We start from the raw sequence: 14,326 nt of genomic DNA, 5'->3' as shown, positions 1-14,326 counted from the left end.
TAACTACATCAAGGCTGCTAGAAAACACCGCAAACCCGGCACTGCATTGGTCTCTAGGGATGTAAAAAGACACAAATGTACTTTGTACTGACACCCCGGGGGATGAAGTAGGAATAACAATGACTCGTGCTGTGTGCTGTGTAGAAGCATATGAGCATACTGTAAACCCAAAACAGCTTTTGCAACTTCTGAATAAACCCATGTCTTTCCTTCATAATAAGCCTCAGACATCTAATTGCTCTCGAAATGCGGATGCACTTCATGGCAAGGAAATTTCGTGGAGACTAAAAAAGAATGTATCTGTAACAAAACTCAGGGTGTTTGAATGTGGAAGTTTTGTCTGCACGTATCAGCTTGTTGTATACGGTTTTGTTAAGACGCCTGCAGCGCACACTTGCGAGATTTAAACTTAATATGAGAATGATTCGGATCTGCGTTACACTACATATCCCTTAGCTGGCATGATTTGTGCAGGAATCTTTATTTTAGATTTCCATGTGGTCGCATTACTTTACTCATTGGTGAACTGAAAACTTCAATATGCCGCATAGATGTGTCCTAGACATTCCGCATAAACACGATGTCCTAACATTTGAAGACTTAAAGGTTTATCTTGAAGGTTGTTTTATAGAGTCCCCTGTTCAATTTCAGGCAGCTCTCAAAGAGAGGGATGCCAGCTGCAGTGCCTCAGTTAAATTCCACTTCCTCCACAATCCCACAGTTTCCATTACTGTTTGGAACGGACAGCAGAAGCTGTTGTGTGGTCTGTTGGCACACTGGTGTGCCAGGCCTCTAACCCAAAAGATGGCAGCTTGACAAGAGTGACTCAGGCAACATGGGATTCATCCCTGAACTCTTCTACTATTATATTCGGAAGCATTGATGAATTCGTTTTTCTAGGGCGTTTTAAAGTCAACAGCAGCTCAAGGCCCGTGGAGAATGGTTAAACTATCCAGGTAAGCAGTAAGACAGGATGACAAGTGAAGGAATAATTGGTGATTTTAAGTTCCGAAATGTAAAGTCCAGATGGCGCATATCTATTAATGCCCTGGAAAGATAAATATAAAAAATACTCATAAAATATACAATTTTCATCTCATGTAGATGACGCTCTGTACTTTTCCACTACTCTTGGTTTATAAGTGTGAAATGATGTTTAAAGATACTACAGTATATGATTTTCTCTCGTTTTGACACCAATTTGCCATCTAAAGGCATTATTTCAAAAACATGCCATTCCCTTTCTGACAAAATGGAGGAATTAATATAAGAGCTCAGCTATATTAGAACTTAAAAAGTTGAAATTATATACCGTACTAGTGCATGATGTATACAAGAAGCAGTGCGGTCAGAATTGGCTTAATCTAATCCCTTAAATTTAACTTCTCCGCTTCAGCCTTTAAATTTAAATTACAGTACAGCTACGCATCGCTCAAGTCCCAAAGCCTAGAGAAAGCCTTTTAAATAAGCCCAAATCCTGAAACTTCACAATGAAAACCAAAGCACCTTAGTAAACTTTACATGGCTGCCACAATATTTTCCGAGAGCTGATAAACAGGAGTTTTTTTCAAAATAGGAACTTTTTATTGGGTTTACCTAACAGGTTGTTTTTTTAATATACAGTATGCCTTAGCTAATATACAACTACATATGTAGGGAGGTCAGAATGTAACAGCTATGTCTAGTTTGGTAAACTGTACGAATACCTAAAAAAAGAGTCAACATAACATTGAGCAATTTATGAAAGCTCTAGCAGTTAAATGCCAGATGTACAGTATATGGGAATATTACACTAAATTCACCAAAAAGGACATATGCAAACTGATAATTCATGTATTGTCTTGTATGAAAAGGGCATTTTTATCTCAATACCTGGGAAATAAAGAGGCACATTATGCCAGTGCAGGTATTATATAGCCAAAGTTCCTGATCCACAACATTTTATTACCTGTCATATTAATCCAAACAGCAAAATGTAAGTGACATACCATGAAAGTACAACTTCATATGAATATGTGGGTGCACTAATTTAAATATGATAAACATACAGTATTTAATAAGTCTTCAATTATAGAATAACATGTACATACACTTTTAAACTATACAACTAAATACCTTACATAAAAAGGATGCAAATATCAATGAAACAAAATACAAAATTGATAAATGTTTAAAATAGAGAAAGCTTAAATTATTTTTTGCTACTAAAGAGCTGGGTATCTTGAATCCACCTTTGCAAACAGCAAATGTTAATCTGATCATCTGATAATGAGAAAATTGTTTCAACAGTCTAACAGTCTTTTTATTCACAGAGGGTTTCAGGGAGATTTGACTGTGGTAGAAAAAAAGCTTGATAGATCTGAACAAAGTCAACTTTATTCCTTCAAGCACAGCATGAGAGGATACGAAATACAGCTCTGTTAGGACCTGAGAATAGCAAGACACTCCAGCAGTGAGTGGGTTGTGTGGAACAGTACTGAACATTGCTAAGATTGATTGCATAGATACCTTGAAGAAAGAAAACAAAACAATCATTTCATAAATGTAATCTAATTCTAACAGTATTTTAGGACCTGTGTATTTATCTGAAAATCTAGTTATATTTTTACAACTACAAATTCAGCAAGTCGACTAAAGCATGTGACAAAGTTTGAAATTATAGCTGAAATGCAGAGGCTGTCCACTTACAGTGCCTTAACAGGAAATTAATATTATCTGAGCATTTTTGCCACTCTTGTGCTTCTTTTTGTTTTTGGAAGAACTACTGGAAAGATCTACAGCCAGGGCTTTTTAATTTGGTTTTAAAGTGGTTCACTGCCCTGACAATAAATTATTTTCAAAAGCAATTAAGAGAGCCGAAGGACATACATGTACCTCTTCAGTTCTATCATCTGAATTTCTTTTGTTTGTTTGTATTTGTCTGAGTCTTTTTATGGGAGACAATGGCAGTCCCTTGTAACAAAACTGCTGACTCTTCTATTTGTCTGCAGGACTTCTCCCTCAATGGCGCCAGCTCTTACTGGTATTTAAATATGGAAATGTGTTTAAATTGGCATGGTATCCGCTATTCAGGAGGCTGCTGCATTCTGTAAGTCACAAGGAAATTTAAAAAAATGTCTTTTTCACAAGATGTGGCACAACTGTTTTGGAGGAAATACACAAAATGTGCACTGTATATTTTTGAATGTCATCAGCAGGCGTTGAGTAGCTTTTATTTTGCCTTAATGAGCTGCAGGTAGAGAAGAGAGCTGTTGCTAAAAGCCAATTTATTTGTCTGCTCAAATGAACCCTTCACAAGGCAATAATAACAAAAACACGAAACACTGACCAGACTATAATTGCCCATTAGAATTTGGAACATTGTGAGAAGAAGAAATGTACTTATTAAATGCCTGCCACTCCAGATCTGGGTAAAATAATATACAGATGGAAATCTTGATGTGTTTAAAGGCAAATATAAAATGGTTGAATAACAAGCCCACAACGGGCATCAAATTCTTTCAAATTGGTGATCACAGCATTGCTTCATCATTTCTTAAGAACACTCTCCCACCTTTAATGTCAACATAAGTCAAATTGATTTTATTTGCTACTGATCTCCCTTGATTTGAATGAAATGATTGTGTGCACATCCCTCTGCATGCAGGTTCCCCCTGGATCTCAAGTAAATATCTTCAAAATACATTAAAGAAGTGGGCAAAGAATTTTATGGCTTTTTATAATGTAGCAATGTTACAGGCCTCTCTCTTTGGCACTTTGTGACGCAGTTTGAATTCACTTCTGTCTTTAATACAAGTTTTTGAGCATATAGTTTGGGTTTTAATGCATTAAGATAAAGAATAATTGTAAAGCTTTATGTAAGGAATTGATACACAAAAACGTTTATCTGAGGATCCCATGAAACCGTTTTCCGAAACAAGCTCTGACAGCTTAGCTGAGTACTGTGTTCCATACTCCCACCACCCTTTGTGTAAACTACTTCCTCCTGTTCTCAGTTTTTAAACACATCTCCCTTTAAAATACTGATGCATTTGAGAAGTGATATTACAGTTAAGTCTTCAGTGTAATAAACCTTGTGATTAAGCAATAATGGTTTCATCGTGAGTGCTCAATCATAAACCATCAGAACTCATAAGAGAAAATCGATCAGGTAGCAATGATTGTTGTATTAAAAGAAACCTCCTGGTGTAAGGTTTCATCCCTTTTAAAACATGATTCTTAGGTATACTGTACTGTGTATCTCGCAGAGGAGAGTGCTATTTTGGTAAAGGTTTAGAGTACTAATCAACTGTATTGATAAAACATTTCTGTCTCTAGATTCCCAGAGTGCTTTGCATAAAGGAGTGGGCCAACCCCATCCTCCACCTGAGGGGCAGTTTGCATCTATGTGACAGGTGGCAGCTATTATAACCCAGCAGTCTCAGTACAGAGCCTACAGTATCAGGCAGTGAAGTGAGAAGCTGATTCACCAGTTGAATTAAAGTGGACCTTCAGGGAGTCCAGGCTGTGATGGTATCAGGGCTCAGACTCCTGCTCTTATGAACAGTGCTCATGGGAATCAATAATGGTCAATTAGTCGGGGCCTCTGTGTGCTCTTGCTAAAGGACGGCACAACGTTGTGGGTCACCAAACAGAAGCATCTGTTTGGAAACTATGGTGCAGGAGGTCAAGCGCCACCTACAGGTACACCAGAACAACACAGGCAGCAACATGATTTTCCTCTGAAGCCCCAGTTAGGTCACCTGTGTAACACTAAGTTTTAGGCATCGGGAAATAGTCCTCTAAGGGAAGAATTGAAGAACGGCCTCCAGATTGAGTCTACAAGCTTTGAACATGCAATGAAAAACGAAATGACCTAATGTAGTAGGTTGGAGGAGAGATGCTGTGATTTAGATTCTCGCGCCTTTTATTCCAATGGCGTGTCCCAGCCGTATGTTCCCTAACGATTTCATTGGTAAACGACTTGCAGAAGTACTGATATTGTCATTCTCAAGCGCTTCATGGATCGTTATATGGAAGTATTTTTTGATTGTGGAGGCGGGTTCCTTCTTGTCCGAGACTGACAGAAGGAGCGAAATGACTCAAATCCATGTGAACCGTTTTCCAGAATGAAAGTAGAAAGTAGTGCGACTCCACCTATGAAGATCCTAACTTTCTGTTCCTTTGCAAATAGCCGGTGGCCTTTTTTTTAAATCTCACACACCTCGCGTCCGTTTCAATCACTTCTTGCGTCGCCGCACTTGCTTACGTCATCTCCCGGCGACGACCTCGGTAAGACATCGCGGAGAGGCGGACATGCTTCCGAGACCCGCCCACGCATTGAGCCGCTCTCATTCGGACACGCAGCAGTCCCTCTGATGCTCAGGAGGTTCAACGCCCGTTGGAGGAGAGGCATAATTCCTCTCCGAGGTCTCCAAGAGCCTGCAGGGGCCCCGGAAAGCCACAGGGGGGCGCTGTTTCACTGAGAGCACAGACCGCAGTCTTCTCTGCGCCAGTCCTGCCTTTGGCACTGCTTGGAGCGCCCAGGAACTGACGACGGGTCGGGGACATAGACTCAAAGCTGCAACTTCTGGATCACGATAACGAAATGTAGAGACGGTATCATTTTACTACCTGGATCGAAAGATGAAGGAATGTGCAGTATGGGAAGCATTTTGCATCTGTAGGAAGGGATTTCTTAATGGAAAATCCTGTTTCAATTCCATTCCTGGTCTCTCAGCAGGGTAATTATGTGTAGCTACTTCGTGTCTGAAGGTAGTGGACTATGAAGGGATAGAAACGGGGATTAATAATCCCTGCCCAGATTGTATTAGAAGAATAGTAAAATCTTTTCAAAACATGGAATTTTGTAGAGGATAATCCATTTACTTCCTTGCAAATCACTAATTTAGCTGAAACGCACAACGAAGGGGTTTTTAGTTTGATATTTTATTAAATCTGTCTTGAAAGCCTTGTCAATTAGGAAGCCACCTGCTTAAAACGATTAAACCCTTGAAGACATTCAGCAAATAGGCTAATATTTTTATGACGTCTTGTAGCAGAACACCTGGGAGTGACTGAGACCAGATGTTTAGGGTAGTGAAACCCATGGATGACAGAAAAACGCACAGATGTTGAAAACAAGAAATGAAAGCAAGAACATGAAACAGCAGGTTTATCCACAGTTTCATTCACATTGGTCATGAAGGCTATCAAAGCAATCTATGGCCAGGGGTCTGATTAAAAAAAATTATAGTTAGAAATATTTAATCAGTTTTAAATCAGACTAAAATGAAGTATTTGAAGTATCTGACACTTCAAATAAGCTAATTTACTTGACCACACATTTGTTAAAAAAAAAGAACATGTAATAAGTGAAATAGGATGACAAAGCTGCAAACAAATTCAAATAATTTTTCTTCATTAGCAAGAAAGACTGGCTTTTCTGGTTAAAACTTCATCAGCAGTTCAGTACATAAACTACTAATCTAATCTTCCCCTCCTACGTGTTGTTTGTTACATTATAATACAGCAGAATACTTCAGAAGTCAGCTAGATGACAACATGTAGGTCTGTCAGCCAAATGCTTTTGACTGAAGTGACAGCCTGCCTGCTTTAGAACAGACAGATGTCCCAGTTCAATTCATAGTCACCACTTTCCAGAATTCCACCCTGTTACACAATATTCTTGCAGTTCCTTACAGGAAAGTTTCATTTACTTTATGAAATTTTGGAAAAATTTTAATTTAAAACAATATGCCTTCAAATAGCCCCCCCTTCTATATGTACAGTAACCCTTTTGGTCAAAGCTTTGTGGAAAATGTGAATTGTTCTATGATCATAGTAAGTTATCAATCTGGTGCACATGCTGATGATTCGATCTAAAATCCCTTTCAAAAGAAAATGTAATGACTGTTGTGTTTACATGCTCCTGTTCTCCTGAAACAATTAACCCTTATCTAGCATGCAACGTAGAGTATACATGCACAGTTCTGGTTACCACTATAAAAAGAACATGGCAGCCCTAAAATGAGCTAAACAAATCAAAAAGAATATTCCAAATATAAACAAAGGGTAAAAGAACTTTAGTCTTGAGCAGAGTGACTTTGAGAGCACTTGAAAGAAGCATTAAAAATCCCGAAAGGTATCAGGAAAGTCAACTCAATAGATTACTTTTAATTTCAGCAACAAATTAGGCTTGAGAACAGGAGACACTTCTTTACACAGAGGGTGGTGGGTGTCTGGAACAAACAGGGCAAGTCATGTCATTGAAGACGATTTTCTAGGAAATGTCAAGAAACAGCAGGATGAGATCTTTAGATGTATAAATTACTGGCAACCAAACTGAGCATGAAGGGGATGAATGAGGTTCTCTGGTTTGTTATCGAAATTTGTTCATATGCAATAGAGTGTATAAATGGAACTTCAGGCAACTTTCAGAACTTAAACTATTGAAAACAACACAGCCACGTGACGACCTGGGAGAAGCCAGCAGTCTGGGTCAGAGGGGACAGAGCACTGGTGAGTCTTTTTAAAGGAGCCTGAGAGAGAGCAGAACGCTGGCTGCACAGTCAGCGAGCTCCAGGACTCCAAGGAAAGGTGGACAGGATCCTGTTTGTGTGCTGAAAACATGAGAAAGAAAAAGACTGGTAGCCAGGCAAACAAAAGTGGTCAAGACAAACATAATATTGGTATAAGACTAAAAGAGAACAAAGAATGATTTTTTGAATGTGCAAGGTTAGAACATAAGAACACAAAGATGGTTACAGACAACAGGAGGCCATTCGGCACATCTTGCTACATCTTCCCTACCATAACATCAACTGAAACAGGGAAGCAGTGAACCTGAGTAGCACCTACTGCCAGAGAGGTTTCTTCAGATGAGGAGAGTACCCCAAACGTCCCAGCTCCATGAACAACTAGGAAGAAAATGCCGGAGACTGTCAGAATTTTGAATCATACCGACAGTAAAACAAAGATATAGTAAGATGGCTTTCTGATAGAGATACAGTAGAAAAATACATATATATTTTGTAATCGAGCAATAACTCTGTGAGAGGTTAGTCTGCACAGGTACAGCTTTCTGTGCTTTCCTGCGGAATGAAGAAAACCTCACAGTGGAACATTTTACCCTACAGACTCCAGAGCCTGGAGAAAAAGTCCCCAGAAAAGATCTGCACACTGTGACCAAAATAAGTAAGTTCTATTCCAGGTGCTGCAGGATTTTAGATGGGCTGGGCTGTTCCACCCAGTCTGAGTAGGAAGAAAAGTCGGGATCTTAAGGATTCCCTCTTATTTCCTTTAGCTTCCATTTCCAGCCTCTTTCTTCCATCACGCACACACATATATTCTGAGCTTTATTTAGCCTTTTTCCAAAATAACTCTCTTAACTTTTCTAGATGCGCCCTGGGATTAAAATTCTTTATTTTATGCAGCTTCACGCGCACTGTCATTATATCCACAATACTCTCTGTTAAAGTCCGATTTTAGCACCATTATAAAACAAATAATGGGGTGTGGTGTATCAGAAGTCTTCAATGCACTGATATCCTGGCTTTTGCTCTACAAAGTTGTAAATAAACTCATCAAAGACATGGATAGAAAGTTTTTGTGTAATGAAAAACATGAATAAAAAATACTTTTGTGAAGAAAAGTTCTCACAGGATAAATATTTTCACCAAACTTTCCAAAACTAGTGGCTAACTCAATCTAAGGCAAAGACACATTTATAAACATCTGCATAGGAATATGGAGAATGTCTAGCATTCACCATTTTCATAATACTTTTATTACCAAAGTGCCATTCTCCTCTTTGTCTCCTTTTAAGCTCAAGAACACAACCCTGATACAGTACTTACTGCTGTTTCAGCCTCGAAATAAAAGGTGCGTTACTGTTGAGGTGCATTTCTACTTTATGCCACTAGGAGGCACCCTTAGCCTTTCACAGACTTGCTGACATATGAGCTTTTTGTGTGGAGGAGCACATGACAGAGGGCTCTGCTGGCCTGACACTACGGTGTAAAACAGGGGAACACATGCCAAGCCTCGTCTATAGGCTGGCTGACTCACGCTATTGTTCCATTGGATCATACAGTATAATAGGAGTGCGCAGACACCCCAGCGCGCTGCGAGGAGCAGATGAAAACAACAGCCATGAAACAAAATAAACACGTGCAAAAGATGGCTGCAATCTTTTTTTTTATTTTCGCCCCCCCCCGCCCCATCACTTGTTCAGACTAACACCCTGCACTGTGACACTTCCGGTTTTTAGTCTAACTACAGCACTCGAGCCTTTGCAAATGGAAGGGGGGTCCCTGCCTTGCGAGCCGCGTTTGTCATGTGAATTTATGCTGTTGCTCATTGGGGGGCTCCTGGCGGTGCTGATAGGCCGGAGCAGTTGCTTCCACCACACAGTGATCAGGCTTCTCCACTTGTCCTCCCCCCCCCCCCCCACCACCCCTCCTTCCTCAGGCCCCTTCCTCTGCTCCAGCCGTTTATCACCGCGGTGTCTCCTCCTGGACTTTCTGACCTGTCACTCGAGAGCAGTGCTGGTGCTGCCCCTGCGCTGATAAGGCCGCGGATTATCTGCGCCGCTCTCGGAGCAGACCGGATTCTGGAGCGCGAGCTGTTAGGGAGCTGCCAGGCCTTCATTCCGAGAAACCCACGAGCCCCCCGTCGCAGGAGGTCAGTGGGAGTTCATTTGCTCCTGAGTGACACTTGCACAGCTCAAGGGTTCGTGCTTTCCAACGGACTTAGTCCCTCGCCAGCCTTTCTGGTGGCCCAGTTTGACGGCTCCCCCTGAACCGGGCTCTTCGGCAGCTGGACTCTACAGGTTTCCTCAAAGTCCTGAAAAGGCAAACGCGCCAGAGGCTGATAATGACGCAGTCCCATTCAGCTTTAATGAGAAAAGTTTGTGCTGATGTTTAGCTTGCTGATGGGTATGGTACAAAGTGAAATGCAAGAATGAAACGAAATTAAAATCTGGCTGAAATGCTTTTTAACACATCGAGACGAACGCTGGGTTTTCTTTGTGGTCCCACCAGAGACTGGAAAGAATAGCTGTCTGGGACTGTTTAACCTCCCCTGTGCTTTCCTGGCCCCGGCCAGGCAGCAGCTTCGGTCTTGTGGAGAAACGGGCTGATTAAAGAGACTCGGTTCCCTGTCTCTGCCATGCCGTGAATCCATTTCTCCTCCGTCTCCTTACAAGAATCAACACAGAAATCCGTAGAAATGAGGATTAGTACAGTGACCTAGGTGATTTTTTTTTTTAAATGTAAAAGGTATGCACTTGTATGTACAAGAGACGTGGCTTTTCGTCATGTTCCTGTTCGAGAGGTGAAAGGCAATGTCTTGAGGCTGTTTTGAAGTGAGTTCCTATGCAGGCAGAGGATGGACTGACCACACAGCATTGATTTGAAACTGGGCTCTCTCACCAGGAAGACAGCAGCCACTTTGGCAGAGGGTCACATGTTCTTTAAATTATCACACCACGCTTGGAGAAGGTACACTATTGGCCTGTAGGGGTCACTGTTGCCAGGCTGCCCCTTCTGTTGTCACATTGGTGGCCCGTTGGAACTCTGGGACTACTTCACCTTCAAATGTTCCTCCAGTCCTAGGGTGAAATCTAGATCATTCTCAACGAAAAGGATTCCTTATACTGAACATTTTGCAGCTGTTCAGAGAGAAACGTTTGTCATTTTATCTTCATAACACCAAGGTGTTGATCTGTCTCAGTCATTTGCAGTGTCCCTGCCCTGTATCAGGGGCACTGAGGCACGGTTTCCTCCATCTTTGCTTCCTGTTGGCCACACCTGCAGTCCTTCCACTAAAATCAGTCAGATCTGGAGCAAAGGCCACTTTTCGGAAATTCAAACTTTTGTTTACAAATAACCAACTGGACAAATTGCCAAAGGACTTAAAACGAGAGGCAAACTCTTGTCTCTACAGGAAGAAATCTGGGTACGTGCAGCAAACTTCCAAACCATATTGGGAGCACTGACTCCATGCTGGCCCCGGTTTGTTTTTTGCAGAATACACAATTAAAACCATCCGAATGAGTTCTTTCTTTCTTTATGCAATGATACATGATGATAACTGATCCATTCGTGTATTTAATTTAGGACTAGCATATGTTATTGGAAAGACTGCTCCTGGTGCTTTTAAAAAAAAAGAAATGGCTCATGAAGGAATTAACGAAAAGCAGAGAAAACAGAAGACAAGCATTTCCTTGAATACCAGAATCACTTAGGTAAGTGATCAGCACTGGGTTTTACTCTCTCAACCTTAGGCAGTGTCACAGCCATGGAGCTCTCCTGAAACTGAAAGCTTCAGTATAAGCCAGAGAAATAACTTGTCAGAGTTTGGAGAGGCTAAACATCGCACTCAAATCAGGCCCTCCAGCCTCTCTATTTAGTGGACCAGACATAAGCACTTTGCTGCTCTGTCTGTAATTTTCAAACACATAGCTGGGAGAAACTCTCCCACGTAATGCTTTGTGTTGCCTATTCCAGCCTGAACTTGGCTTCAAGTGGGAGTTAAATAGCTTAGTCTGTGTATTATTAGACAAGCCAGTTGGCAACAGCGCACATTCAGTTTCCTTCCTTAAGCGCTGCACGCTAAACAGCAGATGCATGGCAGCTCTCTTTTATTATTTTCTTTTACTCATGAACAAACTCTCTCCTATTTGGGAGTTGCTAAAGCAACTGCTTAAGTGAACTAGTAAAGTTACATATTTTGCTAAGGCAGTGTATTTTAACAAGTGATCTGGTTAAGTATTTTCAATTTGTGATATGTTTTGCTTAAAAAAAATGGTTTAATGATCCAAGTCAAAAAAGGAAGATTCAATTAATTTATGTGTATATATATGAAATAATCATTCATTTCAAATCACACAGGCACTGTGCTCTACAAAACTGAGACTATATAGACTGCAATACAGGAAATATAATGTAGAACTGATTAAAAAGGTAAAATGATGTAGCATTTGAAAACTCATGTTATAAAGGCAGACATACTGTAAAAGCGAAAGATCGTCTTAGTTTTGCTGCCTCAGTAATAAAGTTAAGTATTTAAATGATTTTGAATTTGAAGTCTGATACAGTGCTGCAAAGACTCAGATTCTTAATAACAGAACAAGGCCTTGGGCTTAAAGCTGTCTGTGTCAAAAGTCTGTTTAATTCTAAAGTGTGGATGTGTGAGTCTGAAATATATTTAAATATTATCAAAAAGAAAGCTGGTGGGAATGAACAAAAAACAAAATCAAATAATCTTAAAGTACTTATTTAAATAATTATTTGTATAATTAGCCAAGGAAGGGAACAGCTATTTTAGTACAAAAACGAGGAACATCAGAAAGATGTGGTTACAGTTAGCAATACAGAATCCTGTATTTCTGTCAGAAAATTATAGTTTCAAGAACTATTTGTTCATGTTCATACCTTAATTGTCCTCCTTATAATCTGATCTCACTTTTTCCCAAAACGTGCCAATGTGTATCTGTGTTGTCATGCATTGAGAGAGACAGTGGTTGGTGAATAGGTACATAAAGGGTTAATTAAAGTATCATTGCAAAGCAGACATCTTCCATTGGAGCCTCTCAGCTAACTGATCCTTGCCGAATGTGGCCAAAGGGAAACATCTTCTGTACTAAAAAATATACACAGATTTGTGATTTTATATTGATTATGCTTGTGTCAATAGCTTGTAGAACTGGAGCAAAAACACACAGCTCAAAAATGTAAATATTGCAGCACAGTGCAATGACAAACTTCTATATTTCTCCAGAGCAATAGCCTTGACACGCAGAACTGTTTGTAAACATGTACAAAATCTTAATAGATTTTTGGAGTCTGTCCTAAAATAGGAATACAAAAACAGAAACACAAATGCCAGTCAGTAATTTTTTTTGTAACGTTTCAAAGGTATGCAAGGTATCCCACTGGCATGTGCATCTAGGACGGAAATCTCAGAGGAAGAAGAGTGGATTTCAAATTTGTAGCAGATGTCTGAGTGAACGATCCTTGAAGAATCTCCACCCATCTTCTAGCTGCTTCACCCAGTACAGGGCTGCAGGGGGGCCAGAGCCTGTGATAAGGTGGGATGAGATGCCAGTTCATTGCAGGACACACACAAGGACAAAAACGCACACACACTTATACCAGGGCCAATTTTACAGACGCCAATCAACCTACCAGTATGTCTTTGATGTGTGAGAGGACACCCCTTGAGCAAGGGGAGAACATGCTGACACCATGCAAAAAGCTACCTGGGATGAACTGGGATGAATCCAGGGCCCCTGTGAGGCAACAATGCTACCCACTGGTCCACTGTGCTGCCCCTTAAAGGATCTATTGTTTTTACAAGATTACTGTAACGGAATGGCATCAGCCTAGCATTGATTCCATGCTGTCATGGGCAGATGTTATTCTTAAAGCCCAATCTTCCATTGGCTGCCCCCAACCAGACACAAGACCAGACCCCTGGCAGGAATGGGGAAAGTAGCAAAGGGAGAATATGCTGAAAAAAGGTGCATTGTTTGAGCAAGATGGCCACTGACAAGATGAAGAAACTCAACCATTTTGGTCTTGAACAGAGAAGGATAGAGGGGGCCTGCTTCAAGCATTCAAATCCTTAAAGGCGCTGACAAAGGAAAACCCAGTGGATCTCTTCTGAATGAACTGTGAGACACGAACTAGACAACGCAGATGAAAAGTGAATAGAAGTGGATGTAAAGTTGAGAATGGGAGGCACTTCTCCACACAGAGAGTTGTGGGAGTGTGGGACAAACTGCCCAGCCATGTTGAAACAGACACCAAGACCCTTTTCAAGAGACACCTGAAGACGATCCTGGGATCAAGTAACTACTAACCACCAAATGAGCCAGATGGTTTGAATGCTCTGGTTGGTAACCTCTCTTATGGGTGCAGTTCATAAAGTTAAAAGCCTAGATGAATTATCTGTTAATATATATTAATAACGGGCGAGCCTATAGAGGCATTACATCTTGTTAACACAAACTCTCTGCAGCTGAGAAACAGGCCTCCTTTCACCAGACGTTCTCCAATCTGACAATCCGGCGGGGATACCCCGCTGAGCAAGTAGGAAGTCGCAATAGGAGCCTTTCTCTTTCGGTGTTATTTTAATGGCTGGCAAAGTAACAAGAAAATACATTTCTTAAATTTTGTGTACCAGTTTCACAGAATTGACTGCATACCCTTTCATTAAAGCCGCAGGGGGGGAAAAAAGTTTCAAGACTTGAGTGCTTTTGATGTTTTAGCACAGTGAATAACGCTGTTCTTACAAGAGGAAAATACAAGTGGCTCCTTTTCATTGCGTACTGTCACATTCA

This window comes from Lepisosteus platostomus, chromosome 4, assembly GCF_059453375.1.
Source record: "Lepisosteus platostomus isolate fLepPlt1 chromosome 4, fLepPlt1.hap1, whole genome shotgun sequence".
NCBI classification, from domain to species: domain Eukaryota; kingdom Metazoa; phylum Chordata; class Actinopteri; order Semionotiformes; family Lepisosteidae; genus Lepisosteus; species Lepisosteus platostomus.
Note: the sequence above shows the minus strand (reverse complement) of the source record.